The following is a 16,647-nucleotide window of genomic DNA, read 5'->3' on the forward strand; positions in this document are numbered from 1 at the left end:
TGAGGGTGGACTTCGGAGTCGTGCTGATGCGTTGCGGAGTCATCAGGTTGTTTGCCCCGAGTCGGTCGATGACTTTTGGCGCCGTTTGGCCGGTGAACTCGTTGGATTCTTTCGCAAGAGTTTCGCGTTTCTGTACTCGGATTTCCATGGCTGACTCCGGTTAATGAAAAAATAGGATTTTTCCCTATTTTAGGGTACGGAAGGTACCTACGTAACACTAAGTAAAGCAACGCACACCTTGCAAGCAAAGAATTCCGCGTCAGCATTCCGCAATAGATACGCGGACGTATCTCGATTACACTTTCGCGAGGTGCAAGCGCGCGGCCTACAACGTCCTTGCCTCGACTCGCGACGATCTGCTTAGCGCAGCACATACTTGTACACCTTACCCCCATGGACATTGTACCCCTTATATTATAAATAGAACTGCTTCATTCAATACAACATAACGACTTGGTTCTCACGAAACCTTAAAACCCTCCTGTGTCCTCATTGCAACTTTCCAATACCCTTTGAGGACCAAAAAACCTATCGATCCCACCAGAGAGGTTGACCTAACCGCTCGGGTTATCCTCTCCATATCTCTCAAATAATAAACTGGTACGAGTTAATATCTCTACAACAGAATACCGCTCCGAGGAATCTACAACATTCCCCCGGCCTCGCTAGCCACTCGGCCGCCACGTAACTTTTTATTAATAAAAGTTATCACAGGACGAGATAAAAAATTGCAAAATTTAAACAATGGCAACAAATTATTGCAAAACTGCAAATAACAGTTTTTATCTGTTTGGTTTCTTCGTGAAATATTACTGTATATTGAAAATATAACAACGGAAGGCCGACACTATTTTTTTTATTAACGAAATTTACCGTCAATTGTGGAAAACTCTTATTTAAGAACAATTTTGAGAATCCCTTTTTGCGGTTTTTAATAAATCGTTTGCAACACCAACCAATTTCTTAATATTGTAGGAAAACGCCAGGATTATCACATATGTATGTCCTGGAAAAATGGAAAAATTTTCTTTGGAGGCAGTAGAACTAAAATTTGAGGTCAAAACTTTGCATCAATTATACAGGTAAGGGAATAAATATTGTATCTTAATGATAAAGTATAATAATAATACTAGAAGAGTATTATTTCTTGTACATAGAATTAGATAGGAGGAAACTGCCGAGAGAGGAAGTTCGTGAAGGAACAAATTACTGCAAATTTCTGAAAACGTATTCAATATTTTTCTTAAAAAGGCGGAAGCTCGTGTTATTATTTACGATTTAGATTCGTGGACATGGATATTGGAAGCTAATGAAGAAATAGGACTGCAGGATTTCAAAGCACTGAATTTAAAATTTCAAGAAAACGCATAGAATAGTGTCCTGGAGAGGATTTATAAGTCGATCATCCGGTAGAGATACTTCGAAATTATATGAATTTGCTTCAAAGTTTATAAACCGTGTGCAACCGTACATTCAAAACTATGGTATATTATATAATCAATGTCAACAAAAGCGGTTTTACTTTGGAATAACTTTTTGGTCGAACATTAACAATACGAAGATCAAAAGCTGTCTAAGGTGTAGTTCAGTCTTGTCTGCTATTTCTCATAGCTGTACCACACTTCATATAATATCCGCTCCAGGCAAACTTGCCTCGCTGTTATTCATTATCCGTTTTAGTGCCAGGGGTTTTCAAAAATCCGTGTTGGATTGTGCCATGAAGCGCAATAGTGTTGCGAATTGACGATCGGGACCAAACATCGTGACACAGTTCATCACAGTACGCGAAAAGCATGATCGCTGCGTGGCACTAAAACAGTTAAATTAGAAGAACAAATCGGAACTTTTGGACCGCGAGTTCTAGAAAGATTATTCCAACCACCGAATATTTATCTCGTAGCGTCTATTTCTGGCAAGTTAATAACAGTACTTTTCCATGTGTAGCTCACACAAATGCACCTACCAAACATAGAACCTCATAGTTTGTTGCTATTAGATTAGTGGACAGGCCATTGGTCATATTCATTAACGGAAATTATACCAACTAATAGGGATGATCAAATACTTACAGTATCTAAGAAGATAAACGGAGGTGATTCAACTCCTCGATGTTTATGAATTTGGAATTTGAAAAAATTTCGTACGATTATTCTCCGATATGGTTACATTAGCTGATGACATCAATTTCCAATACGCAATAATGTAATAAAATTTCAATCTTTAGTACATAACCAGCTTTCGTCGCTGGAATATCACAAACTGTTCACCAGTGCATGATATAAGAGCGGATATCCAAACGGAAGCCCTGATAGTTTGAAAGTCTTGTTGACTTTGGATTTCGATAACAACATTTTAAAGAAGAGCCACGTTATTCTATATGCGGCAATTACGGTATAATTCGTAATGTGACAAATTTATGTGCTTTACCAATTTCTTTGACACTATAAAAAATGGAAAAAATATGGAAAAGAATTAGAATAATCTAATAATTTTCGAATCCTCGCGTAGGATATTTTATGCCAGCAGCATCAGCCTAAAAGTGGTAAATATAGCAATTGGCAAAATGAAAGTTGTTTACATAGAATAGAAATAATTTAATAGCAACCAGAATAATACAATATGCAATGATGAGCGTTTTGCGCAATGGGAATAAATGTACTTCTGTCACTACAATTGCAACAGACCAAAAAAAAGTTTTCCATACTGTTTTATCTGTAGATAAGTCACACGTGTCACATATGTGTCAATTTATATTCTGCGGCAATTTTCATAACTTTTATATTGTGACGTTGGTTTTCCGTCCGAGGGATACCTATTGTTCACAAAAGGGCCCTAAGTCCCAATGTACTCAACCTCCGCCCTGGCTCGTACCCACTCCTCAGCACACACACACTAATTAGTTATCGATTGGGCGCCAGGCGTCCTGAGACGCCGAATTTCAAGGAACCTTCGGCCTCCCTTCCCTAAGGGCTCGGTCTCTCCCCGTGAGAGCGGAACCGGAAGGCGAGGACGAAGGGTTCACCCCCGGCTTCTCCGAAGCTCGTCCTCGGAGAAGAGTTACCCCAAATTGTGTGTCTCCTCCAAAGGGTCTCGCGGCTAGGGCGAAGGGCCAGCTAGCCCAGATGGGATGGCCACCGAAATGGCCGCGGAGAGAGGCGAGGTAAGGGCACTTAACTCCCGTTACTTTAATTGGTCCGGAAGAAACCCGATTTCTTTCCGCTAAATGAAAAGAAAGGTTTGCCTTAATGAATAAAAGAAAAACTGTAAATTAAAGGGTTAATCACAATTCGATTTATTCACCCGAGATAGTCTTCGTTTGCAAAATGAAAGAGACAGAATCAATTTAACAACTAACCGAAAGGCCGAAACTCGACAATTATTCGGTGAGGAAGGAACTTTCAAAAGGGCTATTTGAAATGAGTATTCCGGAAAAGAAATTTAACAAATTGCCGAAAGGCATAAACCCGACATAAGTTCGGAAAAGTAATGCGCGCGACGCCTGCTCGGCGGCAAGAGATTAATTAATTCTCGACAGTATTGCCGGAACAAAAAGATTTACAAAACAAATAACTATTGAAAATTAAGGAAGGTAAGGGAATATATGGAGACAAGGGGAGAAAGGACGCTCGCCACCTAGATAAAGGGGGCTACAAAATCAAAGTTCTAAGAGGGGCTGCCGAAAAATAATAATATTATCCGCGACAAATAAGGGCAGATAATTAGGAATGGAACACGCACGTTCCGGACACTATAAGGTTCGACCGGGAATTTTCTTCCGATGGGAAGACTGTAGCTGTGAATGTGAGGAACTTTCGCTAACAAGGAAACATTCCCAAGTGTACGCCACCGATTTTATTGAGTTTCATATATGTTAAAGAACACAAAAATCTAAGAGACACGTGTTTTTTTATATCTGCAATGGTCCACAATTAAGGGGTGAAACAACCCTCCAAAGTTTAGCGAAAAATCGGTTTTTTAAATATTTTTCGTAGAAGCAGTGGAGGGATTTCGACGAAACTTTGCATAAACGTATTCTGTATAATGATGGTGACAACACAATATTGTTTAGCACTGTTGCACCCCCTCAAGGGGGTGAACTACCCTTCAGGTGACATCTTTTTGTAATATCCATTAAACAAGCACTCCTACCTAAGTTCCACTTACGCGATGTGATTGCTCGCAAAAAATTAAGAAATATGTGTTTTTTGCTTTTTGCCAATAAACATTTACACATCGGATGTAAACAATGAATGTAGGTGGTATTAGGGTATATTCCGACTACCTTTATTGGGTTATATCGTGAACAATTCATCGTACATAAGTCGTGTCAACGTGGTAATTCTTCAAAATGTCATTGATTTTCATAACATGCAATTATTTATAAATAAATTAAAAAATAATTTCAGAGGCTAAAATTGTTTCGCAACGGATTCGACGATGCAGTCATCACCCGTTTCCAACTAGTAATACAATCTCCGTGGTGAAACGATAAAATTGTATTTTCACTGTTTTTACGAACAAATAAAGTCAGTGATATTCGATACCTAAGGTACGGGAATCATACATTGAATCAAATCAAATTTGGAATCGTCTACGCCCACGTGCGTTCTTATAAAGTCTGCACTGGATTCGATGCTGATCAGTTCTGATCAGGACTTCGTCCTTGTGAAATCATTTTGTCCGGGTGTTACGATACTGAAATTAATCAACAGGAAGTTATAAGAGAATATGTTTTACATCTTTCTATAAAGCAGGAGATTATTTAATATTACTGATCATATTTATTACAGTAGTGGTATTCGTGAAAAATGCTTTATACAAAATGCTTTTTTGCACCAAGATCACCGTATTATTGCTGCTGCACCACAAACATTACATTTCATAACTGAACAGCTTTCAAAGGCAAAATTAACCGGGTTCGGGAAGTTTTCTAATCTTTCATCGATATAACCACCTTTATACCATACATATTGAAACAGGCTTTTATATCTAGGAGAAGACAACTGATTATGCACGAGTGATTGCTATTTTATGATATTATTCCGTAAATGAAGGTTAACGTCATAATTATCTAAAAGGACAATATCAGAAAAACGCCTCACAAAATTTTTCCATACTCAAAAACCATAGACATCTAAAGGTTGGATTCGACCAGTAGTTCCCTTTGGTATCATCATTGCCACAATGTTTTTGTCGGCAGGTTTCGTTTTTTCAATTGTATCGCTGTAGTGCCCGCTCCAGGAATCAAGCAGAAGAACGCTTTGTTGACCAATGTTAGGGTAGAGGACATCCTTCAACCACGTTTTAAAATGCTCTATAATTTTTTTAATCGTATTAAGGGGTATAGCCATGGTAGAATTTTCAAAAAAACGATTTTTTTTTTGCTTAAACGATGCTTTAATATCATAAGAATAAGTTAGAATTTGACTTATAGCGAAAAAAATTTTCATTACCGACTTCGAGCGTGTAACGTAAGCCAACCCGTGGCGCGGCCTGAGAGTACCCGATCGCGCCGCGTGACGCCCTTGCATTTTTGGAGCTATACCATTGGAGGGTACTGGTTGTTTACTCGTACGAAAACATACCTATAGAGTATTATCTAATGCTGGTATGACCGTTGAAAGGACGTCATTAAGTTGCTCTTCTGTTTTTTGTCCGTGATTTTGTATTATGCGAGTTGAAGCATTTTTTGTGAGCAGCCGAAATGAATGGTCAAAAAAAGGTTTATATATCAAAGAAGGGGTCAAAATCGAACACTTGGTCTTCGCATAAGACCAATATTTCGAAACGTAGACCGGTAAACCGATTCTCAGCAGAGGCAGATGCAGAAGGCGTGAGTGCGTCGGCCAAGAAACTACGGCTGTCAATAAGTTCGCGTGATACTGACATTAACGCCGAATTCGGTTACAGACTTATAAATTTTGTAACGGTTATGAATGCAATTACTCAAGTGGTTGTTTGCAAAACGTGCGGTCAAAATGTAAAAATTACTGAATCGGCCATGAGCGGTTTGGGTTTCAAGATCATAATTTCTTGTAACCAATGTGAAAAAACTGAAATACCTAATTGCCCTTACGTAAGAAATGGGTATGAAATTAATCGCGGAATCACCTTAGCGATGCGATTATTAGGTGTAGGTTTGAATGGTGTAAAAAAGTTTTGTGCCTTCAAGGAATTGCCGCGGCCGATATACCATTCTTTCTACAACAAACTTGTCGAAGCAATTGCCGTTGCAACAAAAACTGTGCGTACTACGTGCATACAAAGGGAAGTTACAGAAGAGAAAGCGACGTCACTTGAAAAAGAACAGAAAGATGGAATTACAGTTTCAGGAGATGGATCTTGGCGAAAGAGGGGATATTCTTCTCTGTACGGCATTACACCTCTAATTGGTTGGTTCACGGGAAAGGTCGTCGATGTAGAGGTTAAATCAAAATATTGTAAATCCTGCGAATTTTGGAAAGGTAAAGAAGGCACGGCAGAATATGACGAATGGTATGAGCAACATCAAGAAACATGCCAAAGCAATCATGAGGGCTCTTTAGGAAAAATGGAGGTCGATTCCGTTGTCGAAATGTTCGGACGCTCTGACGAATTACACGGAACAAAGTATGCCTATTATATTGGAGATGGCGATAGTAAAACTTTCAAGGGTATTATTGATTCAGCTCCTTATGAAAATCTAATTGTACGAAAAAAAGAGTGTATCGATCACGTCCAGACGTGTATGGGCACTCGGCTCCGAAATTTGAAAAAGAAAACGAAAGGACTTGGCGGCAAAGGAAAGTTGACAGGAAAATTAATTGATGATTTGAGTATATATTATGGATTAGCGATACGAAGAAACACAGGCTATATTGAAAATATGAAAAAAGAAATTTGGAGCACTCTCTACCATAAGCTTTCTATGGACGAGAACCTGCAGCACGACAATTGCCCTTCCGGTGCCGACTCCTGGTGTACGTGGCAAAAAGCAAAGACTACGGATGCTCTTGCTTCTTACCGGCATAAGAAGCCGCTCAGCACCGAAGTTTTCGAAGCCATAAAACCTATTTATGAAGAACTCTCAAACGTCGATCTCCTTACTCGCTGTTTGGGGGGTTTCACCCAAAACAACAATGAGAGTTTTAACTCTACTGTGTGGAGCCTTGCACCCAAGAGAACTTCCAGCGGCAAATTGGTTTTAGACATAGCTACCGAAATTGCAGTGAGCACCTTCACTGATGGCCTTAGCAGTGTAATGGACATCATGAAAGTTTTGGGCATGACAGTAGGACCGCAATGCTATACTTTTTGCTTAGAAGTGGATGCACTGCGTGTCGACTATGCCGAGAGATCACTGTCGGACGCGGCGAGGGACGCGCGCTCGAGCGTACTATCGTCCAGGAAAGCTGAAGAGGAAAATCTTGCCATGGAAGGCCAACTTTATGGAGCTGGCATCGCAGACTAAAGGTAAAAAATTTGTTTGGTTCGATTCCTCAAGTTTAACAACAAAAAAAGTTACACGTCAAACTTTAAACGCTTTTTTCTCAAAACAGCTTTTTTCTAATTCGCGTGATAAATAACTTCGACAAATTTCTTCCGATTGACTTCAAACTTTTAAATCATCTTTGTAATTGTATTTCGCAGATAAGTACATACGGAATTTTTAATTAATTAAAAACATTCCATTTTATGAGTAGTTTTATACGAAATTTTTCACTGGAAATTTATCTGTTAACCTCAAATACTTGCCATTTTCGAAAAAATTAATATCTTTAAAATTCCGTGTGTACTTCTCTAAGTATTCTTATGTAGATTAATGAGAATTTTTTTGTTTTGTTCTACGTCAAAAATTGTGGACGCCAAATGTAACGCCGTGGAACGCCTCAGAAACAAAATGAAAAAAGCAAATAGGAGTTGTCGGCCATTTTGCATAAGAAAATGAATAAAGAAAATTATTTTTGTTACTTTGATACATATACTAAACATACCTGCAATTAGTTTTGCAAATAAATTACTTCTTTATACAAAAAAAAATTGTTGAATATGCACATGATTTTATACCCGCTACCGTGGCCAGACCACTTAATCATTACTAGTATAAAAGTTAATAAATTAAAGGAATAAGTTCAAGGCGTCTGTACCTGAAGTTACTTTGCCAGACTTCGAAGCCAAAGGAAAAATATTTTGTGGACGAAACAATGTTTTTTCCACGACTGATCCGAATTGGCCACTTGCTTCTTTCAACACTACCAACAGCGGTGATAGTAAACGTCCATCATACGAAATTATTGGTTGGATCGTGTAGCTATGTGTTGTCGACGAAATTGATTGGGCAACACAATCCACTTTTTTTTTCCTTCATATGATAATGTCCGTCCCGAATGAATTTCTAGGTGAAATCCACTTTGGTCGGAATTATACACATTTTCGGCCCCGTACTGCGCTATCAGTGGTCTTACAGTGTCTAGAAATTCACTAGTTACTTTTTGTAAATTGGCGCCATCTTTTAATGTCTTCCTTGTAATAAATTTTGTTATTTTTCGTGACACAATACGATGAGCTTTTTTAAAATAATATAACCATTTTGACGATGCTTTAAAACTCATGTCGTTGTTTGTCTGTTCTCTCCATGCTTCTAGAGCCCATTTTTGGATATCTGCGTCATGTACTATAAAACCAGCGTCAATAGCGTTTCGTAATTTGTTTAGCGTGAATATAGAGACATACAGTAATTTTTCTTTTCGACATCCTCCATCATCCACTTGGTTGGCCCACCTTCTTAATTTACGAGCATCAGAAAGTTTCCTAAATCGTTGTTGGACGGTGGTACATTTGAGATTGCCGGACTTTCCACTTCTCCAGAATTCTACTGCTCTCTTTTTATAGTCGAGGTTAACCGCTGTGTCTTGGCAAACCGATGAAGACGGTTGTGGCACCATTTCGTCAGTCCACTCTTCTTCATCTTCAACATACTCAACCTCCCGTGCTCGAAAAGGTTCTTGAAAATCCAATGTTGAATCTTCAGTAATCTCAAACGAATTAAATTGGAATATACTATCCAAAAGAATAGTTTGAATAGATTCTTTTAACAGTATTTCTTGTCGATTAACTTCCGTCTCAATTAGATACATAGTTTGAAACGTAGCTAACAAAAGGTTGATCACGTTTATAGGATTTATAATCATTACGCAAATATATCGTAGCACGTCGACAAAATAATTTCACAAGGACGAAGTCCTGATCAGAACTGATCAGCATCGAATCCAGTGCAGACTTTACAAGAACGCACGTCGGCGTGGATGATTCCAAATTTGATTTGATTCAACGTACTATTCCCGTACCTTAGGTATCGAATATCGCTGACTCTATTTTTTCGTAAAAACGGTGAATATCCAATTTTATCGTTTCACCACGGAGATTGTATTACTAGTTGGAAACGGGTGATGACTGCATCGTCGAATCCGTTGCGAAACAATTTTAGCCTCTGAAACTATTTTTTAATTTATTTATAAATAATTGCATGTTATGAAAATCAATGACATTTTGAAGAATTACCACGTTGACACGACTTATGTACGATGAATTGGTCACGATATAACCCAATAAAGGTAGTCGGGATATACCCTAATACCACCTACATTCATTGTTTACAACCGATGTGTAAATGTTTATTGGCAAAAAGCAAAAAACACGTATTTCTTAATTTTTTGCGAGCAATCACATCGCGTAAGTGGAACTTAAGTAGGAGTGCTTGTTTAATGGATATTACAAAAAAATGTCACCTGAAGGGTAGTTCACCCCCTTGAGGGGGTGCAACATTGCTGAACAATATTGCGTTGTCACCGTCCTTATACATAATACGTTTATGCAAAGTTTCGTCGAAATCCCTCGACTGCTCCTACGAAACATATTTAAAAAACCGATTTTTCGCTAAACTGGGGGGTTGTTTCACCCCTTAATTGTGGACCATTGCTGATATAAAAAAAACACGTGTCTCTTAGATTTTTGTGTTCTTCAACATATATGAAACTCAATAAGATCGGACGCGAACACTTGGGAATGTTCCCTTGCCAGTTCATTTTTTGGTTTTTGACAATATTGTCGCGTGTTACGTAATGGCGAAAAGATAGTTGTCAGATTCAATTTAAGTTCTTCTTTAGACATTTTTTCTAAATAATTTGCCGCGGTATACTTTTCTTGTGGGTTTACAACATTCATTTTGTGAAAAAACCACTACTAAGTTGCCTTATACTGTTATCATGTAACAGAAAGAAAATATATTGCTGATTAAGTCGAAAATGCGATTAACGAGACATTAACCTTAATTTAATATATTCAAACTCAATGAGTTTTATTTCTCTATTCTCTTTCTGTTCATGTTTTCCATATGGATACAGATCCGGAAAACATTTTAGATCTAAGTCTTTGCGTCGATTATCTAGAGGGACATCCTGAATTTTTAACATTTGATATAAGTTGGCAACACTAGCATTAATTTTTTTCTCATGCATGGGGTAAATTGAAAAATGTTCGTAATATGCTTCTGGATCGGAAACCTGCGTTAATAAAGCACGCTTGTCTTCTTGCACATCTGGTATAAACTCAATCTCGGCTTTACAGGCCTTTAATAAATCCTTCGAAAATTTTGACAACAAAATTTCGGTATTAAGGGGATTATTTACTTTTATCCATAACTGTTTCAAATACTTTAACATCTACCAAACTTTCCCATACAACTTTAGATTTTGTTGGAATTCCTCTGACTAGAATATACAATTCATGGTTAGTATCAATTGCTTCAGTCGAGGAACATATTTTTTTGACAGTTTCTTCTATAGGCAATGGTAAATGTAATGTCCTACCGTGAACTTTTTTTACTTTTTCTCTATTTGGTAAATCTCTTCGTGGTACTGTCCCCATTGTTTAGACAACCTGAAAGGCTTTGCCCTTTGAATTAATACACTCTCTTAATCATTTAAAGTAGCAATACGTTTTGGTATTTCGTCTACCCATAATTTGTTTAAGATGCAAGTCGGCGGAATACATCCATCTCGAAATTTCTTTACACAACCGTGGCCTATATAATCAAGTCGCAGTTCATTTACGCACGGTATGGGTTTTGATTCGATGTCTTGTGTGAAATCGAACTATTTCAGTTTATTAATATCCTCAGAAAACACCTTAAGTGTAAAAAAAACTTCGCCAAATATATTTTTCTTTCCCTTTTCAATTACAAAAATAATTACAATCGCACTTGCTTCATTAAAAATGGAAATCAATTATTTTTGCCAAATGATAGAGTACATTTTACCCCACGTAATATAAGTACATCTATTATAAAAATTATGTTCTTTTTTCTTAAAAATAATGTCTGTCAAAATCAACACAGTTTTCTATTTCATCTAACTAAATAAAAACTTAAAAAACTAAATTTTACCAAATAAATAAACTTAGAAACTCACTTAACATACTTTTATTTAGCTGGCACTTGACGTAGACTTATTGGATATAGTCATTATATTAATGCCGCCGAATAAAAAGTTGTTTTCAAATTGAGTTTCTAAGTTTATTTATTTGGTTAGATTTATTATTAATTTTTTTATTTAATTAGATGAAATAGAAAACTGTTGATTTTCACAGACATTACTTTGAAAAAAAAAAGAACATAATTTCTGTAATAGGTGAACTTACATTATGTGAGGCAAAATGTACTCTAACATTTGGCAAAAGTAAATGATTAGAGTTTTTAATCGTATAAAATACTATCGTATTTGGCGAAAATAACTGATTTCCATTTTTAATGAGGAAAGTGCGATTGTAATTATTTTCGTAATTGAAGAAGGAAAGAAATATATATTTGGCCCAGTTTTTTTTACACCTAAGATGTTTTTTGAGGAGATTTCATTTCTTTTTTTAAAATGGAATGTGTATATTAAATTTATAATAAGTTCTTTAAGTATATCAAGAGCTCTCCTTTTTCTTAATAGTTTAATGTATTAAGTGATTATTATTTAACCGTTGCCTTAATGACATATTTAGGTATTGTTTGATTTATTTCTGCAATGTTACATATAATGAAATATAAGTAAGGACCCTCCTCCATTTTTATCCGGGCTTGGGACCGGTAATAGCGGATATACTTCAAGTCATAATCTCGTTGCAAGAACCTTTTTAATAGAAAATCAAATAGGCGTAGTGGTCGCCTGTCTTATATTCTACTTTATTTTCGTTAAAAGTGTTCAGTCATGTGTGTTTCATGTTTGGATACTCTTTTAACGACTTTCCAGAAAAAATAAGTGGACCTCTTTAGAATTCCGGGACCATAAGACTTTTGTTATTTCCATATCATTTACTCGCATCTCTGAATTTTTATCCCGTAGACTACATGTATAATATCCATTTTCCACGGTTTCGCCATGATGAAATATGGGACTCGTAACTGTAAAATGACGCCCGCAAATTATAATAGTTATACTAGACACACCTTTACTATTAAAGATATTAATTTTTTGTATCACGTACTCCTTAAGTTGTGCGACGGGAATTTGGGGTCTCGTACCCACACCCTGCAAATCGTCTGTTACACCATCGTTTCCCGCGATAATTACGCGGTCGACCGGGCGGCACGTAATTTTTTTTTGTTTCTTTTTAGGCCCGTACGGCTCGCTTTCAATTTATTTTGTTCAGGCGCCAGGTATGCCGAGGCATACCACGAGCCCGTGATCTTTTCCGGCTACGGCCTTCCGCCCGGCGCCCGGAACACGCGATATACTTCGGCCACCGGCTACCCAGCCCCGCGGGAGTCAATCCGGGCCCCTCGCGACACGGCAGAGATGGGGGGTTCCGGGAGGGAGCCAACCGGCGAACGGATTCGGATGTCACGGCTTCAACGGATTTGGATTTCACAACCAAAAAAAAACAACCCAGGCCCTCAAAGGCCCACCGATTCCTCGGGAACTCGATTTATTCAAAATTTGTACGGTTACACTTCGGTGCCCCCCACTGTCCTACTTCTTTCGATCCCACGATAAAGAGGAGCAGGCGGTTCCTCTCGACACTTCTCCCGGCGCCCCGGGAGAACCAAAAAGGGTTCAAAGTCCAACTCTACCGACGCCCGGACATCCGCGACAAGGGGGACCGATACGAGCCGGGCGGAGCGACAACGATCATCCGGGGGGGCCGCTTTACACGACACACAACACACAACGATAGATCAACGCGATAACCGAGCTCCGGGTGTACGCTTTTAACCCGCACGCGACACGAAAAAGGGAATGGCGAACGGTGGGTCACGCGCCGAGGAGGAGACTATACCCTACTATCCGGGGGGGTGAGCGGAAGGGAATTTTTCAAATCTGTCCCATAGTCGGGTTCGCTTACCAAAACGGCGTAGGCGATACCCTAAGGCGACCAAAGGTAATTCCAAATGGGGACGGCAGCGGAAAGTGGTTGACAGGTGTAGCGGCTCTCGGTGTATCCTGGAAAATGAGCTTCACGGCTCGCCAGGACCTCCGAATTTAGGAAATCCCTCTCCAGTCCTTCCGCCGCACGCCGCCAAACTGCCAAGCGCCGTCAATTGACCGTGCGCGCGTTAGATGTCCCGATAGGTATAGCGGGGCGATAATTAAGATCCAAATTGTCTTCCTCCTCGACTAGTACCGACCGTGGTCATGACCCGCCAGGTCAGCCCATATACAATACTTATTCATTAATAGTTCTTACATTACCGACTGTTCTTACCACACATACTTACAGCTAGGGATTGCCCAAGATGACGCCGAGAGCCGCCAATCGATGCTAAAATTCAATAATAACTTACTTCGGTACTCACCGCCACCGCTATGCCCTCTCGATTGTGACGGCAGAGTCCTGCCTCGTCACAGTTGAAACAATTGCAATTGAAATATTAATGAATTGGTTACGTTGTGACGAGAATATTCGAGCGATCGAGCTAGAGTCGACTAGACTCTCGTCGGTCGCTCTGTTTACGTTTCGGGGGTGACCGGCGGCAACGGTTGACTCTGCCCGTGCCCCGCTCGTACCGATTTCGGGGGGGGGGGGGGGGGGCTCGTTGGAATTCGGCCAGCGCGGTCCCTTCTTCCCTCATCCACGTTCAGCAGAGGAGGAACTTCGAGTCGAGAAGGGAAACTCGTGCCGGAGAAGTGCCTTTTTCTTTGACGTGCATCGACTCGCTCGCGGATGACCGTTTCAGCGTGTGCTGCGACCGAGAAGCGTGGTGCCTGCCCGACAACCGGAGGACCCCCCCCCCGGACTTGAATAAAGGGATTAATGTCAAAATAAGCGTAAGTTTCCTCCTTGTTCTCCCCCCCCCCCGGCCCCACCGAGACGCGACTACGCTCGAGTCCGCGAGACAAATCCGAACCCGGCCCCTCTGACCGGTGTTTTGTAGCCAGACGTGGCTCGGCCCTCGAGATCGACTTGGATTGGCGTCTCCGTAAGAACGTCTGGCACCCACCAATTTTCTGTCGACACGTGCGTCGCCGTGCGAGGCCCGCACCGTGCCGTTTCGCTTCGAGAAATCCTCCCCTGGGCGTCCGATACCTTGGCAACGCGGCTCCTGCCCCGACACCGCGTTACAAAGTTCGTTATATAAATATTTTGAAAACACTGGCCGTTGCATTTAGAGCATCGGTTTTCTACATTTCTTCAACGTGAAAAACAGTGGTTTTTAATTTCTTCTAACGTTTAACTTGTTTCGTTAGGTTGAGGCAATGATAGTGCGGCAATGAAATTTGGATGCATTTTCGTGGAAGTATATCTACAACCATTGCACGTGGTTTTTATTTCCAAATTATGTTCAATCGCGTTGGCTACCTCCTCACATTTTGAAACGAGGTTCGTTAAAAATTGTCCCACATCGTATTGCTTTTTCTCTATATAAATGTCTCCAATGTATTGCCGAAGACGGAACGAGCTAAGAGTTTTACTGCCTTCTATATAATTACGCAACATTGTTTTCGAAACTTGGCAGTTTTCGCTTTTTAAAATGTTTTGTTTAACTATCTTACAATGAAACAGACATTGAACAGCGGAATTTGCATAACACACCGAATCATTGTTGTGTAACCCAATAATATTACAAGTATCGAAAGGTTCCTCGTTCACTTGCTCTTGACATGTGGTAAAACCTTTTGGCATTGCCCATACTCGATCATGAATTTTCATTCCCCGTAATTTAACTACAGATGTCCTCGCGGTTGGTCCGCACGGCCGTCGCGGCAAGCGTCCTCGCGACACTGGCGGTAATTGTCTTTACGTTACTCGTGGTGTCGCGGGGGGGGGGGGGGGGGTGTGCTCGCGTCATTCGCGTCGCGCTCCAATCTGCACACCACTCGGGGTTGAAGGCCCCCTTCCCGTCCCGCAGAGGTCAAAGGGCGGCTCCGTCGAGTACTCCAGGAGGTCGAGGGCGTGATGCCGCGGGCGGGAGCCCGCGAGGCGGTGCACTAGGGCCCGTCGCGACGCGCGGGACCGCGGATCGGAGCGATGATCTGCGGAGCAGAGCGCGAGGTGCGTCACGCTGCGGGTATCTCGAGGCGCAAGCGGGCCGTGAAGCACGATCGCACCGAGAGTAAGGGTGAAGGTGGAGTGGACAAGGTTGGACAAGGCGCTGGTTTCGAGAAAAAAAGGGAACTGTATTTTCGGAATTCTGGGCCTCCAGCCGTGCGCGACCGACCGGGTACAGTCGACTACTTATCGGGTCGCGTAGGACCCGTATTTATACTCACAATGAGTACTGTTCGCAGTTCGTTCTTCCATTATTTAAGGGTGATTCTTTAAATAGAACTTTACGTCGAGTGTGGGGATTGGTGGTGTGTTCTGTTTTGGTGGTAAGATGGCTGCGTATCTAGCTAGATTGTCGGCTTCTTCGTTCCCTGCAATATTTTGGTGGGAGAGAATCCATACTGTCGGTATTGTTTTACCCTGTTTAGTGCTGTCTGAGCACGTTTTTTTTTGGATTTTTTGAATTTTGGGATCAGACGGCATGGGGTTCATCTGTAATTGTCTGGAATTATCAAGCTTATAAGAACGTGGCCTTGGACATTCGTCAAACGCCACGAGCCCATGAAATCGCCATAAAATTGAGAGGCCTCTTGCTGTTAGGCTCGTGAATAAACAGCGGCGACCTTGCGAAGGTCGCGCGCTCGCTATTCCTCGATGCTCTGGCTCCAAGAGCAAAACCGTCGAAAAAGCAGGCGAACGAAATGTCCAGATACGAACTCATCTACCGCGGTACCACGGGCAGCTCGTCGGGCACCTCTGAAGAGGCGCTAGTCGACCGTGCTATTTCCCCCTAGTGACCTTGCATGCGGGGGCGAGCTGTTGACGAACCAGAAGGCCGAGGTACGGCCGCCTGCAGGGCGCCCAGGTCTAACCAAGTAAGAGCCGAACAAGGAGGCAAGAGCTACAGGCATCGATCCTGGCTGCCACCGACGAGACGGGATGTGGATGTCCAGGGAGGCCTCTTCGCAACCAAGTTACAGCATATGGGGTGGAATGAAAAAGACTGGGAAAACAGGCGTTAATTGACGTCCAGGACTCACGACCTCCAGACCAAGAGCCTGACCACGCCTTCGCCGAAGTATCCGAGGCTTGTCGGATGATTTACCCCGGGTGAGTTGGGATCCCCCGGACGGGAAGATT

The sequence above is a fragment of the Orussus abietinus genome, unplaced genomic scaffold (assembly GCF_000612105.2).
Source record: "Orussus abietinus isolate OABI.00-Male unplaced genomic scaffold, Oabi_2.0 scaffold721, whole genome shotgun sequence".
Taxonomy (NCBI): Eukaryota; Metazoa; Arthropoda; class Insecta; order Hymenoptera; family Orussidae; genus Orussus; species Orussus abietinus.